This window comes from Canis lupus, chromosome 3 (genome assembly GCF_048164855.1).
Source record: "Canis lupus baileyi chromosome 3, mCanLup2.hap1, whole genome shotgun sequence".
Taxonomy (NCBI): domain Eukaryota; kingdom Metazoa; phylum Chordata; class Mammalia; order Carnivora; family Canidae; genus Canis; species Canis lupus.
The window spans coordinates 43,460,461-43,482,862 of NC_132840.1; positions in this window are offsets into that span (position 1 = coordinate 43,460,461).

Genomic DNA, 22,402 nt, shown 5'->3' on the forward strand with positions numbered 1-22,402 from the left:
CTCATCACTTCCCCTTTCTCTAGTCAAAGTCACCACCATTTCTTCTCTGGATTACTGAAAAAACTACTCATTGGTTTCCTTGCCTCCCCCATTGATCTCCTGTGTTGCAGCCAGGATGTGTAAAACAGCTCCGATGAGGGCACTCTTTAGCCTCAAACCCTGTGAGAACTCCCATCACACTAAGTGAAAGGCAAAGTTCAGATTCGTCTGTGTGGTCCTACACAATCTATTTCCCGCACATATGCAACCACCCAACCCCCAGGTGAGCCTTTGTATCACTCATGGCCAGTTACTCCCCATCTCACTCTCTCTCCTCCAGCCATACTGACCTTGCGGTGGCTTGAACATGTCAACATGTCATAGCAACCCAGCAATGACATGCTGACACCTGTTCTTATGGTTCAATAGGAAAGAAATAATAACCCTCAATTAAGTTAGGATAATAAAAACAGCTAAACCTTCCCAAGTGCTCAAAATGGGCCAGGCATTGTTCTTAGGGGATCACATGCAGTAGATCATTTGATTCTCACAATAACCCAATAGGAGGGATGCTATTATTGTCCTCATCATAGGGGAGGAAGCTGAGGCACAAGAGGGAGAAGGATGCTCTGTAGTATCACAAAGCTTCTGAGAGGCAGAGTCAGCATTTGAACCCAAACAATCCAGAACCAAAGTGTGTGGTCTTCATACCTATTCTATACATCTCGCAGATGCACATGTATTAGGAAGAGAGCCTATAGATGACTTTATATGCTAGGTGTAGCATGACCAATATTTGCTGACTGTGGAAATGGCTTTCTCTTGACATCATCCCCCAAATATTAAAAGAGTAATCAGAATTTTTTCCCATTTGTGAAATTTTAAAAGATCAACTTAGTAGAGTTTTATTTCAATAATTTAACAATTCCTTGTTTTTTTCTTAGTGATGGGGGAACTATTTTTTTCAGTATCCTCTATTATCCACATATTTCCTTCAATATATTATTTTCCCAAATAAAATTCCTGCTTTAGTTTGACAATTTTTGCATTCATGGGACATGGTTTTTAAAAGAAAATGGATATTTTTGTTAATAAGAACATCCAGTTGAATATATATCTTGTAATACCTAAAGGAATATATATGTCTTGGAAGTATTTTTTGACTGTGAGAAAAAAGTAGTGCTATGTGCCTGGCAAAACTTATTTCCACAAAATGGAAATTGGTCTTTGCAGTGCTGTTCGGATATTTTCATTGCTACACTAGTGGGAGAATTTATAATCATTCTTTCCCTCTGTGTTCATCTTCCACAATGATTAAAAATTTAGATAAGCTTGCCAGTAGCCCTGTTTGGCAGCTGTTGCGCCTATTAAATAGAGTGCATCTTTAGAGCATTCTATTCACTGCTAAGTGGAAAGAATTTTAAAGAAAATTAACCTCCCCTCCTGGGGAGTAAAGAGGTTGCCCGTATTCAAGTGAAAGTTAAGACATAATGGAGTCATTGTGAATAGATATGATTGTAGTGGGCAAGAGCTTCTAGTCTAATTATAACTTTGTGATTCAAATTTCTTTAGCTGTGGAGAATCTGACTGAGACAGCAGTCCATGTACTGGTCTTTATGGCTCTCCAAATTTTAAATTCACCACAGGCTGGCTTAAAGTGAAAAATCTCCCTTACCTTAGGACTTGATCCATGAGAAACATCTAGATGTCACAGAGCTAGGTTATTGCTTGATGCTTTTGATGGCGTGTAAATCGGATCATGGAATCTCTTTGTCGTCTACTTTCATATTTTTCAAAGAAATGAGAAACACCGTTCCTTCTTCAGAGAGGCGCTATACATGTATGTAGGAATTGTCTACATAGTGCTCTTATATTAGAGCTCCTCAGATATATAAGGAGTATGCAATTACTATTGAGAAAATTACAATATGTATTACATATAGCTGGTATTTTTATTTTATCATTGACATTTAAGATACTGTATAAAGAAAGTATTTATGCCCAAAATGGGTACTGGCCTGGCTAGATCATGATTGCCCAGATAATTTTTTTTTTTAAATGCAGGGTTCTAGGGCCTACCCTCACATATTCTGGATCTATAGGGTAGGGTGGGACCTAGGGATCTGGATTTCTAAAAGTATGCTCACTGCTTCTGATGTTTAGGCATGTATAAAAGCCAGTGCACAAAGACATTCATATGGCCTATTACAGACTTCCAAGCTTTAGCCACTGCTAAAATCATAACCACCTTGAGACAAAGGATTGTCTTACCCAGCATTATAACCCCTTCAGTGCCCAGCACATAAAATTTCTTGAGTTGATTTCTGTTAAATCACTTTGACCTGGGAAGTCATGCCTGGAAGTGAACACAAAGTTACTGGAAAGTTTCATCTCTGCAAATTAATTGGCCTTTGGCACAAAACATTCTGTTAGGTAGGTGTGTCAGATATTCCCCAGCCTAACCACCACTTTGGGAAAGAGTTTGTACTTGAGAATCAGACAGTACTCAGGTCTGCCTTGACTCTACCCTTGACCATGTATCTCTATATCTATCCTTCCATCTATCCATCCATCCATCCACCATGTGCTTAACCTCTAGCATCCTGTGTCTCCATCGATTAAATGGGTATAATACTAATCATCTAGGATATTTGTAAGGATTAAGTGAGAAAAACATATTAAGTGCTTGCTATGTGGAAAGTGCTAAATAAATGTAAATTGCATATATATACTGTATCTCTATTTTCTTCTGTGTGAGGCTAAAAATCATGGTTCTGTGATGTGGTTAGTGAGAGACCACATACTGGTCTCAAACTGCAGATAATTTGTCAAAGCAAAACCCAACCGGCCTCTGGAGTACTATAGGAACTACAACCAAAATAACATACATACTATCAGTATTATTACAGCTATGCTATGCTAGTCCTTGACTTCAGTAACAGCTACAAGCAACAGTTAATATTAGTTTCCTAGGGCCGCCATAACAAATTACCAAACGCTTCATGTCTTGGAATAGAAATTTATTCTCTCACAGTTCTGGAGGACAGACATCTGAAATGAAGGTGTTGGCAGGGCCACTCATCCTTTGAAAGCTTTAGGGGAGGACTCTTCCTTGCATTTTGGTGAGCTTCCTTGAGCTTTTGATAGCTTCTGGTGTTCCTTGGCTTGTGGCAGCATAACTCTAATCTCTGCTTCTGTCTTCACATGGCCTTCTGCTGAGTGTCTCTGGGTCCTTCCTTCTTCCAAAGGCGTCAGTCATTGGATTTAGGGCTGATCCTAAATTCAGGATGATTTCATCCTGAGGTCCTTAACTAATTATATTTGTAGAGACTATATTTCCAAATAAGGTCATATTCTGAGGTTCTGATATCAATTTTGGAGGAATACTGCTCGATATACTACACTAACCATTTATGATATGGATTGCTAAATATCCCCCAAGTCTGTTCTTTCTTTCTTCATTAGTAACATAAACTTCAAATTTTAGTTAGACACAGGCTGTCCAGAATAAAGGCTTCATTTCCTAGTCTCACAGCTGAATCTGATCTTGTGACTAAATTCAGGCCAAAAAGATTTATAATCAGAAGTATGGTGTGAGTTTAAAGGGAAGGAACATGTTCTCTCCTATTTCTCCTCTTGCTTCCTGGAATGTAGGTATAGTGACTTGACTAGAGAAGCCATTTTGGCCTCTAGTATGGAGTACACAGGTTGATGATGGTGAGAGTGCAGGTCCCCGCTGGTTTCATGAAGCTGCTCTACCTTGGACTGTTTCTTTGTGAACTTTTGTGCAAAAGGGGAATAAATCTCTGTCTTGTGTAAGTCAGTGTTATTTGGGAATTTTCTGCTATAGATAATTGGACCTAATGCTAGCAATTCACCATCTGTCTTCTTGTGTATGACGGATTTGAGATTTAAAACCTCAAAATAAGAAATCAAAATTACATTGAGCATTTTAATAAAGTTTTAGTGGTCCCAAGTAATCATACTTCCCTCTCAGGGTCTTTTTGTCATTATAAATATATTAGTTTAGTTAACAAGTTAGTGAAACATTATGGTATGGTTATTGGTTTTGTATACTTCCTAACTTCCTTCTTATGAAACAAACCAAGTAAGATAATTTTTCTGCTATACCTCTATCAGACTGCTTGGCCGAGCTTTGGTATAGCCCAAATCCAGGACTGTCATTCACAGTATCATCTCAGGGCACCACTGCACTGTGATTAATGCCTCCAAGGGGTATGTAATATGTTGGTCCTACTATTAGGCTCTATGCACTATGGGGAAATAAGAGATGTAGAAGATGGTTGCCCTCTCTCTCTTTTTTAAGATTTTATTTATTTATTTAACAGAGAGAAAGAGAGCAGAGCAAGGGGGAGCAGCAGACACAGGGAGAGGGAAAAGCAGATCCTCCCCTCCCCCAACTGAACAGAGAGTCCGACACTGGGGCTCCAACCCAGGACCCTGGGATCATGACCTGAGCTGAAGGCAGATGCTTAACCGATTGAGCTACCCAGGTACCCAAGATGGTTGCTCTTATTTGACGTGTAATAATGATCTTATAAGCTTAACAGTACTTAGTCTTGAAATCATATATATGTCAGTGTCATATTCCTGAAAACAATGACTCAGGGATTAATCACAGGCAACAGAATTCACTAAAGATATTTTAAGAGGAAATGGCCTGGGCTGTGTGGCAGTAACCAATAGCCTCCAAGTCTTTTTATAAAACAAAGGTTTACATCTCATTCATGCTGTGTGAACATCATGGGTTGACTGGGGATTCCATTCTGTGGCATCCTCATTCCAAGCTAATGGAGCAACCACTTTCCAGGGCATTGCTATTAGCCACAGTAGAAGAAAGAGGTGGCGTTTGTTCTCATTGCCTTAGCTCAAGCAAGTTACACAGCCAAACCCACTTACAAGAGTGTGGGTAGAACAGTCATACCACAGGGATCCCTGGGTGGCTCAGCGGTTTAGCACTGCCTTCAGCCCAAGGCCTGATCCTGGAGACCTGGGATCGAGTCCCACATCGGGCTCCCTGCATGGAGCCCACTTCTCCCTCTGCCTGTGTCTCTGCCTCTCTCTCTATCTGTGTCTCTCATGAATAAATAAATAAAATCTTAAAAAAAAAAAAAAAAAGAACAGTCATACCACATGCCCAGAAAGCAGAAAAGCAGAATCGTAGTTGGTGAACAACACTAATGACTGCCTTGATTGCCCAATCATTGGAAGGAATGAGGGAGTGGGATCTAGGTTGGGCTTCCACAAATGACTCCCAGAAAACACTGCAGAACCAACTAGTCAAGTGTGCTGTTGCTTCTGACGAGATTGGGAAGCTGCAGCCATGACAGCTGACTCTAGGACCACACTGCCTCAGACTCTTTTCGAAACATTCCCTGTCAGACTTTCCAGGTACATCCGTAACTTCCAAATACCACCAGAGTCAAGGACCAGAGACTAGAACCTCAGTTCTATTGCTGTAGAAAAGTTAAAAACCTCCAGAGAGAATTGGGGGCACATGCTTTCCATCTCACAGTGGTCACTGCCATCTCCCGATTTTTACATAGACGTATTGACTTGAAGAAGAGGTTATGTATAGAAAATGGGCTGTGAGGAAGTCTGGAACATGTTGCTTTGAGCTTTTCAGCCTCAATTGCTCATCAAAACATTTTACAATGGGATTGGAATGGAATCAAGTGAGATATTCTATACGATCCGTGGCATGTAAATATTCATTTACCCTTTCATCCATTCCTCCACCCATCTTTTCATTTGTTCTTTAGTCTTACACTGCTTGAACTCCTGCTGTTTCTAGGCAAGGTACTAGATGGTTGTGTGCATGCATTCCAGGGGCTGCGCTCAAAGTAATGACCTAGTTTTTAATTATGATCTATTAACACTTCCAAATAAAACTTAGTAATCCACATAACTAAATTTGGAAATAAGTTTGAAATAGAGCTGTGGAAACACTTCGTTTTTACCCATACCATAGCAAGCTGTTTTTTTTTTCCTTAATCAGCCCAAATTAAATAATTTGTGTAGAAATCAAAAGGTTTATGCATCCAGAAGGGAGAGATGGTTGTCACTGTAGCAAAGTACTTGAGTGGGAGCTGAAGAAATAAAAGCACTTAGCAGATTAGCTCCTTACAAATACTAACTGGTACCTTTAGGGGTTTTCCTATTATAAACAATAAAAATAAATTAAAATTTCACTTTATTGAGCTATGTAAATAGCACCAGGGAACAAGTTAAGACTCTTATTCATCACAAAGGGAATAAAAGTATGTATTCAAGGATGCAGAGAGGTTTATAACATTTTAGAGCCTTATGAACATACCTATTCTGTTGAGTAAAAAGCTACAGCTGCCCAAGAACCAATATTATTCAGTCAGAAAAATCCTTCCATTTCTTCGTTTCATTTCCTACCACCACCACCACCACGGGTGCATAGAATAACATCCCACGGCATGTCAGCATCTCTGCAATGAATTTTAACATCTATGATGTGGATTTATTTTCTTTTGAAGATCAGAATTACTGATTGAAAACCATTTCATCATCCACGTAATCTCTCATTCTCCATTCCCACCTAGTTCCCTTTTTATTTTTTATTTCGATTTTTAAAAATATTTATTTATTTATTTATTTATTTATTTATTTATTTGTTTATTTGTTTATTTATTTATGAGAGAAGGAAAGAGAAAGCAAGTGCATGAACAGGGGGAGGGGCCCAGAGAGAGGGAGAAGCAGGCTCCCCACTGAGTAGGGACCCCCCACCCCCCAGCACAGGGCTCTATCCCAGGACCCTGGGATCATGACCTGAGCTGAAGTCCAGATGCTTAACCAACTGAGCCACCCACATGCCCCCAGTTCCCTTTTTATTAGCATTTAAACTTGATAAGTCTTTCATTTTAAAAAATAAGCCTTCCTTCTATGCTCATGTTCTCCCCAAGCACCACATTACTCCTCACTTCCCTTCACAGCCACACTTCTTTTTAAGATTTTATTTATTTATTTGACACAGAGAGAGAGAGAGAGAGAGAGAGAGAGAGAGCACAACAGGGGAACAGCAGAGAGGGGGAGAAGGAGAAGCAGGCTCCCTATAGAGGAGGAAGCCTGATGCAGGGCTCAATCCCCAAACCCTGGGATCATGACTGAAGCCTAAGGCAGATACTTAATCAATTGAGCCACCCAAGCACCCCTGCAGCCATACTTCTTGATGTGTACTTGCTGTGAGGACTGTCCCCACCACCCCACCTCTCTCTCACTCCTCAGCCACTTCTTCAAGCAATCTGTGGCTACCAAAATCATACATTCTTCTGATTTTCTTCCTATCTCTTCTGTGGTTTGTCTCTAGTTCATTTACAGATGGGATAATATGCTAAATGGGACTTCATTTGATGTTTCAAATTTCAGCTGAAACCTAAAGCTGAAAACAAATGACATGTGCCCCTTATTCAAAAGACAAGTATTATAATTTGCTAAGAGTGGACAGACCTTGTTCTGTGCCCCTTAACTCATCTAGGGATTTCCTAGGGGAAGAAGTTTTCTTGGAAGAGAGTTGCTGGCCAAGTAGAGAGTGCTACAACAATTTTTTCTCCTCCCATGAAGGAGTTGAGGGGCATGCTACCTCATCTGAAGCCAAGTGAGGGAGGCAGTAAGTGAGCACTCAGAGAAATTTAGGGTGAATACTTTCCAGAAATGAACATTGGCCTCATGTTCTCTGCTGGATGCTCACTGAAATGCAAAAACTCCTTGTACCACTTCCAGACTCACACCAGAGCCAAGCACAGTTTTTTTGGGTTTTGTTTTTTTTTGTGGGGTTTTTTGAGAGTCTGACATAGGCTTCTAAGAGTTTGAGAGTCTGCATGATAAAACAGGAGCTGGCTAGTGCAAAGGCCCTGTCAGCAGAGGGAGTGGGAAGGATGGAGAGAAATAGTGAGAGCAGCCTACACTACTAGGGTTTGGAATATTCCCTCCAGGCCAACTGGACCATGTGAGGATGTGGTAGTCATTAGTGCTGTTTGAAAATATTCCAGTTCTCTTCATCTGGGCATGTGGATTGTACATTCTCATTCTCATTCAAGTTAGACTTGGGTATATGCCCAGCTTTGGCCCAAGAAATATGGGCAGAAGAGAGGTGTCACTTCTGGGTGGAAGCTTGAAGAGTCAGCACAGGATTCACCATGATTTTTCCTTTTGCCATGGTGATCATAGAAGCATGAATCAAGAGGGAGTCTTTGTCACTCCCAGTTCCTGAATGGCTATGACTGCAGAGCCCCCTACTAACCCACATTGGACATGTAGCATGAGTAAGAGTACATTTCTACTGAGATTTAGTAGCTGCTATAGCATAACCTATCTATCTTGACTAATACTGGAAGGCAACATGATCTTGCAAGGATCCGACTCAATAAATGGAGGGTTGGTTATCCCAGCAGAAAAAAAAAAAAAAAGATGAACATTGAGGGGAATTGTGTGAGATTAGTTGGATAATGGATTTTCTGAATCAAGGAATAGTACTCTGTAGAGGTCCCCAGATGTTTGGAGGAAAATGAAGGATAAGTGCCTTTAAGAGTTCACAAAGTTCCCTGCAGCAGAAAGAACACTTTAACATCTGTCATGGGAGAGGGCATTTGACCACCAACTACAAAAGAAATAATTTTGTCACTTTTTTCTCTTATCCCACCTTCTTACAGTAACCTAGAAGGAATCAAGAGCCATAGAAGGAATAAGGGAAATGTGGCACAAAAAGAGGAAAAGAACAGACCACACCCTTCCTCCACTCTGACTGGGAACCCAAGTCAGGCTAGAAGTGGAAGAAAGAGGCAACCTTGGACTGGTGGGAGCTTTTAGATGGAAGTTATAATTTAGATTGGTCTGAACACTTTTGCATATGAAAACAGTACTATTTGAATACTGAGAATTTAACAAAAATTAATGAAAGATGCGCAAGATACTATCTAGGGTGGAATGGTTTAAAAGCAGCGATGGAGGGAAACATAAGCTGAGTGCATATTACCAAGTTCAACAAATCCAATAAACATACTCTGGTTTCTTTTTTTAAAAATCTTAAATATGTATAATCCTCAGGGTTTTATTCTAAGACCTGTTCTCACACTCTACTTTCATATATTTACATGAGTGAAAAATTCTATAGCTATGCTTTTTCCCAAACCTGTTTTTCAGATACCAGCCATTCTCCTGAGTTACAGAATTGATATATATGGTGGCTTACTAGGCACTGATACTCAGATAGCTTATAAGAATTCATACTAACTGGAGTCATTATCATCCACCTTATGCTCTCCTAGCCCATTCCTCCTCAGGGTTACACTGATCATTTCATTGCCCATGGTGAAAATTGACTTTTTTCCCTGCACAGCTCCTACTATCCAATCAATCACCAAGTCCTGTCTACTTGTCTTCTAAATATGTCTCAAATCTGTTCATTTCTTTCCATTTCCCCCCTCTCCCCTGCTGCTACTGCATCGGTCTGAATCATCTTCATCTCTCATTTGAAGAACTCCAGTGGCCTCCATCTGGACTCTCTGTTTCTTGTCTCATTGAATTCCAATCTATTCTTTTCATCATTGTTACAAATTATTCTTATAAAATAAGACATTCTTTCAACAGTTATGTATTCCATGCCTACTATGTGCCAGGACCTGGTGCTAGTCCCTGAGGATGGCAGCAGAGCCCAACACAGTCCGAGTCCTTGCCTTTGTGGAGTTCAAATTTTAACGGGAGGAAGGTAAATGTTAAACAAAATGATCTATAACAGCAGTCAACAAAGAATTTTAAAAGCTGTAATTATGTAGTTAAGTATACTTGGAAGTTTTCTATATATTACAGATGTGCTACACTAAGAGAATTATAACATAAAAGTTTATTGAGTTTAGGAGAATATATTTGGGTCAGGCAAGATAAATAGATTATAAATTGTTCACATTTTTGCAACCACACAAAGGAGATAAACTAAGAGTGGGAATTTGACAATGTGAAACAAGAAGTCTGCTGAAGCTTGCTTGTGATTGCATTAGGACCATTTGCATTTGCTGCTGTTACAGTCCTTTCATTTCTCCCCTCTCCATCCCCTGTATTAATGATATCAGTGAGAAGAGCCACATTCAACTGGATTAAACTATAATTAGGATGGAGTTATCGCCAGATGCTTCTGGGGATTGAAGACCTGCCTTATCGCCCACAGATTTTATCATAACTAGGACAAAGTAGGTGTTTTTCATACCTACTGTTTTGCCTGGCAGCATCACTTCCTAGAAGGAACCTTGGATTAGGACACAGAAAACCTTATTTTCATGATGGCTTTGTGAATTAGCTTCACTTGTAAATTGATATCTTGATGCCTGATTGCTCTCTCTCCTGGTGCCAACCCAAGAAGAATCAAATTTCCCCAAGGGGAGTAAGGAAGATATGAGGTTGCATTCGTTGTAATACAGCCTCCAAATTTCAGTGGCTCAATATTTAAAAGATTATTTGTTACTCACACCAAGGCTGTTGTAGGCTGATAAAGTCTAAAGAGGTGTTCTGCTGCATATGGTCACTCAAGGACCCACGTGGTGGGGATTCCACCATCTAGAATGTTGTTGGCCAACTTGACATGGGAAGAGTGAGCTAGTGGAGAATCTTTTAACTGTCTCAGTCAGAAAGTGACACATATTTTTTCTGCTCGCACTCTATTAGCTTATATCAGCTAGATAGCCTATATTATTTAAAGGAGATCCAGGAAGTGAAGCTTTTCACATGCTCAGGAAGGAAAGGAGGAGTGGATATTGGTAATGTCTACTACTTAAATCAAAGTCGATTTGTTCAGAAAGCCTTTCCTTAACACTTGCCATTTTCAGGTAAGCTCTTGGTTTGATATGTTTCCATAGTGCCTTTACATCCTTTTTCATTTCAACTAGTATACATTATTTTACTCTCTGTTTAATTTTTGTCTTGCCTTATTATATCTCCCTTTGTTGCTAGAGCACACTTGCCTCTCTACTTCCTCTGGTGAACTCCTACTTATCCTATCAGTCTTAGCTCAAACTACTTTCGTTAATAATGAGGAATAATAGAATGTGAACCCTAGTATTCATAGTTTTTCTCCTTACAAAATTCTTCAGTAAAGGAAGTAGAGCTCCTTGGAAACTATGTGGTACTAGATCTTAGGGGAGGAGAGAGCAAGAAGAGCCTGAGACAACTTGTTGTTGTCAAAAACTAAAGATTTTTTAAAAGTTTATTTATTTTTAGTAATCTCTACACCTTATGTGGGGCTCAAATTCAGACCCCCAAGATTAAGAGCCACATGCTCTTCCAACTGAGCTCACTAGGCACTTCCCAAAAACTAAAGATGTTTTTACAAATACCTAAATAAATGTTAGGAACAGTTCTGACAGGAGAGAGTAGTCACTGGACAAAAGATGACAAATTTGACACTAAAAATGATCAGGGTAGGGCAGCCTGAGTGGCTCAGTGGTTTAGTGCCACCTTCGGCCCAGAGTGTGATCCTGGGGACCCGGGATCGAGTCCTGCATTGGGCTACCTGCATGGAGCCTGCTTCTCCCTCTGCCTGTGTCTCTGCCTCTCTCTCTTTCTCTCTTTCTCTGTGTCTCTCATGAATAAATAAATAAAATCTTTAAAAAAATGATCAGGGTAATTGGAAGATGAGTCTGTCAAAAGAACCCTGAGTCCATGATAATTTTCAAAGGACAGAAATGATTTAAAATATTGCCAAAAGGATGATTTGAGATTAATAAATATTTATTTATTGAATGAATGAATGTGTTGTGCTATTCAAATAGAAAGTGATCATCATGAAAATGTTTACTCCAGGAAAAAAACAATGACAACTTGGGGCATCATTCTGTAAAAAAAGAAAAAAAAATCATGTGAGTTTTTTAACCTCTATGTAACACACATAATTAAAAAATGAGGGCACCTAGGTGGCTCAGTTGGCTAAGTGTCCAGTCTTGATTTTCAGTTCAGATCATGATCTCAGGGTAGTGGGATCAAGCCCTGTGTCAGGCTCCAAGCTCATTAGGGACTCTGCTTCTTTCTTTCTCTCTCTCTCCCTCCCTCCCTCTGCCCCTCCCCCACTCACACAAACTCTCTCTAAAAAAATAATAAATCTTTTTTAAAATATGGATTTAAGCAATAACAAAGAGATTTCTATATTCAAAGAAGAAGTTCCTGACTGTGCTCATTATTAAACTAGAGCTAACTGGTTATTAACTTTCTTGGGAGTTTTTCTTTCTATCTGGGTTGTTTATATACAATTCTGCCCAAATAAAGCAGGGCTGCTTTGTGAAACTCCTTTAGGCATGACTATCTAAGGCAGTCATATGAAGCAGGCATAGATATGCTTGTACTGTTAGATTCAATTCAGTGGAAACTTGATGAGCTCTGTGAATGGACGTTCTGTAAGTGAAATATTTATAGTTGCATTAAATGTGCATCAAAGATATGAGTTCCTGTAATTATGGTACCTGGGAAACTTTCAACAGTATGCACAGAATTAGCACTAACCTACTTTACTAAGGTTTTCTTTATCATGCCTTATCTTGGAATCTTTCTGTGTAAGGAATAAGTTCCCCAGCTGCAAAGTACATTAGGAAAAAGATCTGTGCTCATGTGAAAACTATTCTAGAATAGTACAACTTCAAAGGTTGAGTTTCTGTTACTGGCTGAAGAAAAGCAAAATGCTGCCCGTAAATGGACAATTGAGTGCAAAAGCAGAAGGGGTAATGGAATATTAAAACCAAAAAAGAAATGGAGGCCCTGGCAAGAGAACTGGAATACAGCAAAATGGGGGGATGTAAAATTAGCTGAAAAGAGAGGCAATTTTAGGAATGCTCCTTTTGAGTGGGCAGTTCAAATATTAATGATTCTATACGAAATTTAGTCTTTAACTAGAGAATCCTAGGAATTTAGATCCAGCAGTATATTTGGGAAGGAATGAGGAGAATTAACTTGAAAGCCCATACCTCAGTTGACTCAGAGGAAAGGTAGGAATGTAGATTCTGTGAAGGGAAGTTTAATATATTTTTTTAACTGTCTGCTAAGTGAGACCAGATTATTTATGCACTCATGATGTGAAGCACCTGTTAGTTTGGCTTCAAAAGCAATGATTGTCCAAGGACTGCAATCCTAATTAGTGATAAGACTGTTGTCAGGACTGTGCTAATTAGAAATGGTCTTTAAAATGTGCTTGAACGCCAGATTCCAGGAAGGATTGACAAACATAACATGGAAATATGCCAGGGCCTGGAAACTAAAGGGAGGAAACTGAGAGAATTATGTAAAATGGCAGAAGACTAAACTGAACAATGAGCATATGTCAAAGCTTGCAGGGAATTCTAAATATCAAAATTCAAAAAAACAATTTGTCTTACTTTGGGTCCTCTAAGGAGCAAGATGGAATGAGATAGGCAAGAAGCTCACTGAGGGAAATGCCTATGAAGGATAAAGGAGGTGGGAAGTGGGAGTGGATGAGGTGGGTTCTCAGGACACGCTAAAGGTCTGATCTCGGGATCCCTGGGTGGCGCAGCGGTTTGGCGCCTGCCTTTGGCCCAGGGCACGATCCTGGAGACCCGGGATCGGATCCCACATCGGGCTCCCGGTGCATGGAGCCTGCTTCTCCCTCTGCCTGTGTCTCTGCCCCTCTCTCTCTCTGTGACTATCATGAATAAATAAATAAAATCTTTAAAAAAAAAAAAAAAAAAAAAAATAAAGGTCTGATCTCTGTGAAGAGAGAGAGGAAAGGAAGGGGAATCCTGTAGAAAGAGCCTCAGACTGCATGGCAGCAAGGTCAGTGGTGAGTGCCCTCGGAAAGATTGTCCACTGGACGGATCATGTTCTGGGGAGAAAGGGCCATATTCTGAGAGTATTGCTGTGCTCAGTCATAAGCTGGAAGCAGCTTGGCGGAAGCCTGGCCCCAGAAATGAATGATGTGCTGGGTCACAACAGGCAGCAGCTAGAGGTCAGGTCAGCCCACCGTACTCCTCACAGCAAGTTCTTTGGAAGGGAAATCTGAGTGGCGTACCTGCATGGCTGCTACAGTCCACCCTGCATGCCACACAGATACACTTCTCCACCCACATCTGGGGAGCAACTCTTCCATGATTCCTGTGAGCCTTTCTTCCTGAGAGGAAACTTCAAAGAGGGAAGTTAGTGGGGGGAAAACTCCATCTCCAGATGCTATAGTTTGGTTGCAGAACTGTAAGAGGTTGGTACTCATCGTTTCCCTCCTGCACTGTCCTTTCAAAATTCCCCTCATCCTTAGCTATCACCTCTGTTGTACCTGTTGGCTTACTTGGTGGAATGACCCAAATCTTCACTCCTGAGGGACCTGATTCCTTGATAATCATCCCTTTCCAGGCTAACATTGCTACATGTCTACATGTGTTCATTTGTGGTTATAATTGGTCAAGGGAGTACTAAGAGGCATCCAAATGGATCACCTTGTGGAAATGCAACCTTACCTCCTCTGGCTGTTCTGGGTCTCTTACCCCAACAAAAATGGTGACTTCTCTTCCTGTCTGCTCGTTATGGATACAAGGAGTCCAAAATGCTTAAACAGCAGCCCTAGCTTGAGTTAGATAGAAGCTTTGCTGTCACCTTGGCAAGAGTGTACTCCTTTTGGGGGTGAGAACTTCACCCACTCTGAGCTCAGAGTTGTAGGAATAAGCAGCAAAATATCCTACAGTGGATCATTGGCAGTGATGGTAAGTGGGCCATCACTCCTTCCACCCTTGGGTTTCTGTGCACAGGTATTCTTTCATTTGGAGACCCAGTGCTATAGATGTCTTTGATTCAATGCATGTACTGTATCCTAAATGAGGTCAACCTATGCTTGCAGAGTACTGTCTCCAAGATGGTATTTCAGCTGTGCTTTAGTAAGGTGCTCCAACATCCTATTAGGCTGGCTATTTTAGAATGGTGAGGGTTCACTGGATTCTGTGGCCAACAGCCCAGTCTTGAAACTCTTTCACTATAATGTGGGTTTCCTGGTCAGATGCTATGCAATATGGAATTCTATGTCCATGAATCAAACATTGCATAAACTCCTGGGTAGTGATGCAAACTGAAGCTCTTCAAGCAGAAAAGGAAAATCCGGACCTAGAATTTGTATCTATCACTGTGAGGTTGAACTGTTGGCCCTTTCAGGACTGAAGAGCTCAATGACACCAGTGAGTATTGATCTCCATGAGGAATAGTGCCATACAAGTTCTCAGTGTTGGTCTCTACTGCTGGTAGTTTAGATATCCTGAGGCAGCAGCAGTTAGATTTGTCTTTGTAAACAGTAAATTAGTAAATTCATGATGTGGGGCCCACGTGTAGATGCCATCTTTGACAACATGGCCATTTCATTTAGGTGTCCCTTGTGGTAATTCTGAGATGACCAATGATGAAGGCTGGCTAACGTTAACTAGCCATGTAACTTTGGCTAATTGCTTTTTCAATGCCTTTTCCAATGCAGATGCTTTTTTGGTGGGCATTAACATGTAATACAAAAATCTTCACACTTCATGTCCACTTCCATATGTCCATCCACATGCTTCCACTGCAGACTTCCTCATCTCTCCTCTTCCAGTGGTATGACTGTTTGAGCTACCACCTACACTTCCTGCAAGTCTCCTTTCTGCTCCACTTTCTACTCAAAGCTGGCAGGTTTCCATGTCACCAAGTCAATAGGCTGGAATATAGTTCCACTTGTAGATTTGGTTGCCTCCAGAACCCAAAGAAGTTCAGCAGATGTTGTATTTCTTTGTAGCAGGAAATATAAGATGTAGCAATTTGTCTTTTACTTTAGAGATGTCCTGACCTGCTCCTGGTCAATGAACTCCTAAAAACTTTCTTGAAGTGGGTAGGTCCCTGAAGCTATATAGGTTTTATTTCCTACATTCTGAAGCTTGTGTGCCAAGGCCTCCAGCATACAAACCAACTCTTGCTTGTCTTGCCAGCATTATATCACCAACATTTTGGATCGATGTAATGATGTACTCTTTGAACTATATCATGACAGAGTGTGGAGAGTTAACACAGACCTGAGTGAAACTATAAATGAATCTTGTTATCTGTTCCACGTCAGTGTGAACTATTTCTGATGCTCTTTTCTTTTCTCTTTTTTTCTGATCTTCTTTTCTGATTGGTATAGAAAAGAATACAATTATCAAATCAGTGTTTGCATAATACATAGCTGAGGCCTGGCTCATCTGCTTTAGCATCAACATCCTGCTTGGTATAGCAACCTGGTTGAGCTTGCAAAAATGTATAATCATTGTGCGGAATACATGTGGTTTTAGAGGATATCTGATTGGTGAATTAAATTAAAATAAGACAGGGACCACTACATGCATCCTGTAAATCTTCAATAGTGGTTGTATTAGTCAGGGTTCTCCATAGTAACAACTGATAGGCTGTGTATGTGCATGTGTTTTAATAAATAAATTCATTTTTTAAAAGCATTCTTTGGAGATATTTATTTGGCTCATGTGATTGTGGAGGCTTGGCAAGTCCAAAATCTGACAAGGAAGACAAGCATACTGGAGGAAGGAAAAGCAGATGTTACAGTTGAAGTCTGAGGCATAATTCCCTCTTGTTCAGGGGAGATCAGCTTTTTGTTCTATTCAGGTTTTCAGCTGATTGGATGAAGCCCATGACCATATGCTTTACTTAAGTCCGCCAGTTTAAATGGAAATTTCATCCAAAAATACTCTCATAGGAATATCAAAAATAATGTTTAACCAAGTATCTATGCACTGTGGCCTAGCTAAGTTGACACATAAAGTTAACTATCACAACAGAACTAGTCTGTGCCATTGTTTTGGGGATGCAATATTATTTTTCATTTACTATCATGGCTTGGGAAGGTGATGGCTTCAGAGGCTTCCTCTTGGCCTTCTCCAATATGATGGTTCTTATCCTACTGGCCAGGGATCTAAATGAATAAAACCTAATGGTAACCCTAATATTTCATCAAAAATGACTGAAATGACCACCAGCTAGGTTCGTGAACCCAGTAGACCCAGACTACATTGATTAACTGGGTCCCAAAGCCCTTGATGGTCATGATGACACTTCAGGTTTGCAGTTATTAATGTCAGCTCTGATGGTATGTCCAGATGTCCTCAGCATGTGCAACTATCCTCCTTTGTCCAGTGCATAGCCACCTGTGGAAATGGATGAAGGTCCCTTTGGGGCAGGACTGGGGAAATCATTAAGGTTAATACTTGACCTGGTGTTGTAAGGTTCTTCCACCTTTGGACACAGCTATTTCAATCATTACATTCTTTGTCTGAAAATCGTCTCAAAATTGGTGCAGTCACTATGAAAACGATATGGAGGATCTTCAAAAAATTAAAAATAGGGCAGCCCTGGTGGCTCAGAAGTTTAGCGCCACCTTCGACCCGGGGCGTGATCCTGGAGACCTGGGATCGAGTCCCACTTTGGGCTTCCTGTATGGAGCCTGCTTCTCCCTCTGCCTGTGTCTCTGCCTCTCTCTCTCTCTCTCTCTCTCTCTCTCTCTCATGAATAAATAAATAAAATCTTTTTAAAAAATTAAAAATAGAACTACTTGACGATCCAGCAATCGCACTCTGGGAACATATCCAAAGGAAATGAAAACAGTAACTTGAAAAGATGTCTGCACCCCCCTGTTCATAGCAGCATTATTTACACTAGCCATGACATGGAAATGACCTAAGTGTTCATTGGTAGATAAATGAATAGAGAAGTTGTGGTATTATATGCACATATACAATGGAATATTATTCAGCCATAAAAAACGAGGATGTCCTAACATTTGTGACATTAGTGGGCCTGGAAGACATCATGCAAAGTGAAATAATACTGTATGACCTCACTTATATGTGGAATCTAAAAGGAAAAAAAAAACCTCAAATTCATAGAAAAACTGATCATCAGACTTATGGGTACTAGAGGTGGAGAGTGGGGGGGAGGGGGAATTGCAGGAAGATGGTCAAAGGTTCAAACTTCCAGTTTCAAGATAAATAAGCACTAGGGATGTAATGTGCAACATGATGATCATAGCTAAAACTGCTATAGGCTACATATGAAAGTTATTCAGAGAGCAAACCCTAAGAACCCTAAGTTCTTACCACAAAGAAAAATTGTTCTTTCTTTCTTTCTTTTTCTTTCTTTCTTTCTTTCTTTCTTTCTTTCTTTCTTTCTTTCTTTCTTTCTTTCCTTTCTTTCTTTCTTTCTTTCTTTCTTTCTTTCTTCTTTTTACTTTATCTATGAAATGGGATGTTAGCTGAACTATTGTGGTAGACATTTCATAATATATGTAAATCAAACCACTAGGCTGTATGCCTTAAACTTACACAGTGATGTATGTCAATCATTTGGGAAAATGTTGAATTAGAAAAGATGAAGAAAAAAAAGAAGAAAAAAATAATAAAAAAAGATGAAGACACCTTGTGGTCACCTCAAGAGATTAGAAAAATTATATCTATAATTATATCCAAAATTATATCCTTTAATAAATTAATTAATTGTTTAAAAATTTGTCTCAGGTCTAGGAACTGAGCATGAATTTTTATTGAGGCAACTACCCCTATCTTCCTGCTTCTCTGTTCTTGCCTATTTCTGATTATAGAGGTTAAATGGCAATCTCCTTGGTTGTCCTGTTTTGCAAGCAGGGACACCAGATTCTCTTAACCATTTCCATAGCTTTCTATGTGTCATGCTCCCTTGACAGGCTATTCCAATTTTGCTGGTAGTTATAATAATGGTGGTCTCCCTGGCTTCTGGCAGTTAAGTTTCATTATCTGGCCTCTATTATTTTGAAGTGCTATCATCCCCATTGATATGAATGAGCTTAAATCTGTGACAGCTTTATCTCTGGCCTATAAGGAGTGCTGCCACTAGACTTTATAACGCTGGTGCCCCTCTCACCAGTGCATTGCTGAAGGCTTTGGAGAACAGTGCATTTTCCAGGCCCAGCTATGGAACATAATCTTCTGGTAGGCTCTCTGGTCTAACGTTATGAAGCTATTATAATATACTCCTTCCTGTAGCCCTTTTATTCTTTCCTCAACCATCTTTCATGGCAGCTCAGGCATTTCAGCTTCACCCTGAGTTATCACCTTTTCTTGGTTTCTAAGAGCCACTCTACAGTGAGTTTGCCCCATCCGAGGAGTTAGAGGGGTAGTCCTTGTGATGGTGTTAAATCCCACTTTCCAAGAAAGTGCTCAGATGGTCTCTCTGTCTCTTACAACTGTGCCTTTTCAGTAAAAGAACTGATCTCTCAGTTTCTCACTATCCCCCATTCTCCCTCTGCAAGACATCAATAGAACTTTGAAATAACAAGCCAACACCATTCTACTTGTAGGCATTATTCTCCCCATATCTTTCATATGTCTAAATCATCATACTAGCAAAGCTGTTCCCCTCTATATTCCCAAGTATCCAGCAGTGAGATCTTCAGTAATCATAGAGCTTCCTTGTGCCAGGAACTTTCTGTTCCCCACAGTCCACTCAGGACGAGGTCTCAGGGTGGCTTGCCGGCCAACATGAATGAACAATCCCTAAACCTAATTTTACTGCCTGCTTTCTTGCACCATTTTTTTTTTTTAACCAACTATTGGGTCCTCTGGGTAGCAGGTACCAAACCAAAATTAGATGTACCAAAAAAGTACCAAGAAAACATCTGTGAAGGATAAGGAGGAAGAGAGCAGGAGTAGTTGGGGAGAGCCTTCAAACCTGCCTTGGCAGGTCTGACACCTGTGAAAGGAGAGATGAGGTAGGAAGAGCCCTGGGGCACAGGGCAGCTTGGAGAAAGTCTGGCCAGGCAACTGAGGCCCAAACAAAGATTGCCCACTAGAGAAATCTTAGGTAAGGCAGAAATGGCCCAGCTATAGGACCCCACTGCGTTAGTTATTGACTGGGAGCCTCCTGAAGAGAGAATGGCTTCAATATGAACACCACAGATGTGGAGGTACAACAGCTAGCTGGAGTTGCTGGTCAATGATACTTCATATACTTCTTGAAGGAAGAGCTGAATTGTGTAGCAACATAAGTCAAAATGGCATTAGCAGGAAGGAAAAAGGCCACAGTTGGCAGGCCAGCTAGAAAATGGAATGGGAGGGAGCCAGCCAAGGAGCATTGTGGGTAAGCATGGCTATGTGCAAATTTTTATCTTTATTTACACATGTATGGGTTGGATGGACTAATTTAATGTTACAACAGGCATGAATGAGTCTGCGAATAAATGGGCGTGCAGTAAGAAGTGAGCATTGGTAAGGAAGGAGGTGTAAAAAAAAAAATCTATAACAATCGGACACAAAAATTAAGAAGGCATAGCTTTATGGAGCCATTTAACATAGAAGAAAGTCATCCTATAATCCTCAATATACCCAGAGAGCAATTACTCTATTATTGGAACCATCACAAAAAAGATAGGTTGAGTATCATCTGTCTTATGAAGTAAATACGTACTCCCTCATATATGTACTTTGAAAAGATTTTCAACAAAATGATTTTTTAAATGTCACTTGCTTAAATGGTAACTCCCTCCATTCTACACAAAAACTTTACAATTTTAAAAGATTGATTTTCCTGCTAGACAGCTGGGTTATACTTTACTATCTTTCAAATATTCATGCCACCTGTTTTATGGCTTTTTCTATAACGTTATAGCTATCATTTTTTAAAATTACATTTTTGATAGAAAGTGTATTAGAAAGTGATAGACCTCTGTAATTCAGGGTATGAAAAGGATTCAAACTTCAGTGGCAAAATGTAAAATTGTATTATTTAATACAACTCTAAGTTCAAGGGAAATGTTTGCAGTTTACATATTTATGATTTTCAAAATATCTTTCATAGCCTTGAAAATAAAAGTAAAAAGTTAAAGCTTATAAATATTTTAAAGACATGTTTAGACGATAACAAAAGCAAAGTCTGTAAATGATACTTTGTGGTGGCTGAAATGAAACTCAGAAAAGTCATTTGTATTAAGTAGCATCCCCATGGCCACTGGGGTTTATGGCATAAAGTTGGATGCGAGGCTATTACTTGTTATTAAATTTTAAGTAACAAAAGCATTTATCTCTCTGTCACCATGAGCACCACCATCATCTGATTCCTTCTTACTCATCTTTCTTACCACTATTATATGCTAATATAGAAGTAATAATATTTATAATACTGTATTATAATACTATACCTATTATTACTACATCCACATTCCCCTTGGTGGCTAAATGCAGTAAGAAACATGGGGAATTTGGCGACAGACCTGGGTTTGAGTTCTAAATTTGCCTCACACTAGCTGCATGACTTCATCTCATTATGTCAGCTGCCTAACGTGTAACACGGGGATAATATCCACTGCAAGTGGTGGTCATGAGAATTCTATATGTGTAAATCACCTATATGGACTACAATTTCTAATTCCTGCCTAATCTCCTTACTATCGGAGGATGATCTGTTTGCTTCATAGAGAAAATTAGAGGGTACAAAGTTAATCACACCAGCTCTTTTTCATAGATTTGTCTCTTGTCCCTTTATCACTTTTTTTTTTAAGATTCTGTTTATTTATTTGAGAGAGAGAGAGAGAGAGAGAGAGAGAACATGGGCAGGGGCCAGGGCAGGGGGCAGACTCCCTGTTGAGCTGGGATCCTGATTTCTCTGAGCTAATCCCAGGACATTGGGATGCTGACCTGAGCTGATGGCAAATGCTTAGCTGACTGAGCCACCCAGGTGCCCTTCTTTACCACTTTCTTGAAGTTGTCCTATTCGAAGACACCAGGAGCTTCCTAGCTGCCAAATCTAATTACCTCCATTTCAGTCCTCATTCTGTTTGCTGCATGAACAAGTTGGCTATTTTCCTTCTTGAAACATTTTGCTTTCTTGGCTTCTCTGAAGCCATGCTTTCTAGTTCACTTCCAGTTTTTTTTTTTTTCCTTTCATCTGATTTTAGGCTTCTTTTATAGCTGGCATATCATGGACTGCAAGGTCAATAGCAGAAAGCCGTGGTGAGTTGGTTCAGCTTGTGATTCAAAAAGCAATCCAAAAAAAGAATCAAGACCAATACTGTGAAGACACAGAAGCCAAGGAGGAGATGTTCCAGAGGCTGTAATAGAGAGCTGCAGCCAGGAATCAGGAGCTGGAGATAGCCTCTAAGGTCACTGTAGATAAGAAAACAAGGAGAAATACCTAATGGGATACAACTATGTTTCCTGGACATCCCTTCATTTTTACCTGGTACTCTTTTTTATGGGTGAAGCACTTAACAGGACTGCCAAGTTCCCATCCACTTTCTTTTCTTTCAGGCTTTTAAATGTTGTTCTCTAAAGTCTTATTTCTTGGACTTCTCTTTCAATACACACTTAGCCTGGATGATTGCATGCAGTCTCATTTTAAGTACCTGGTTCTCTTACCAGGTTAGACC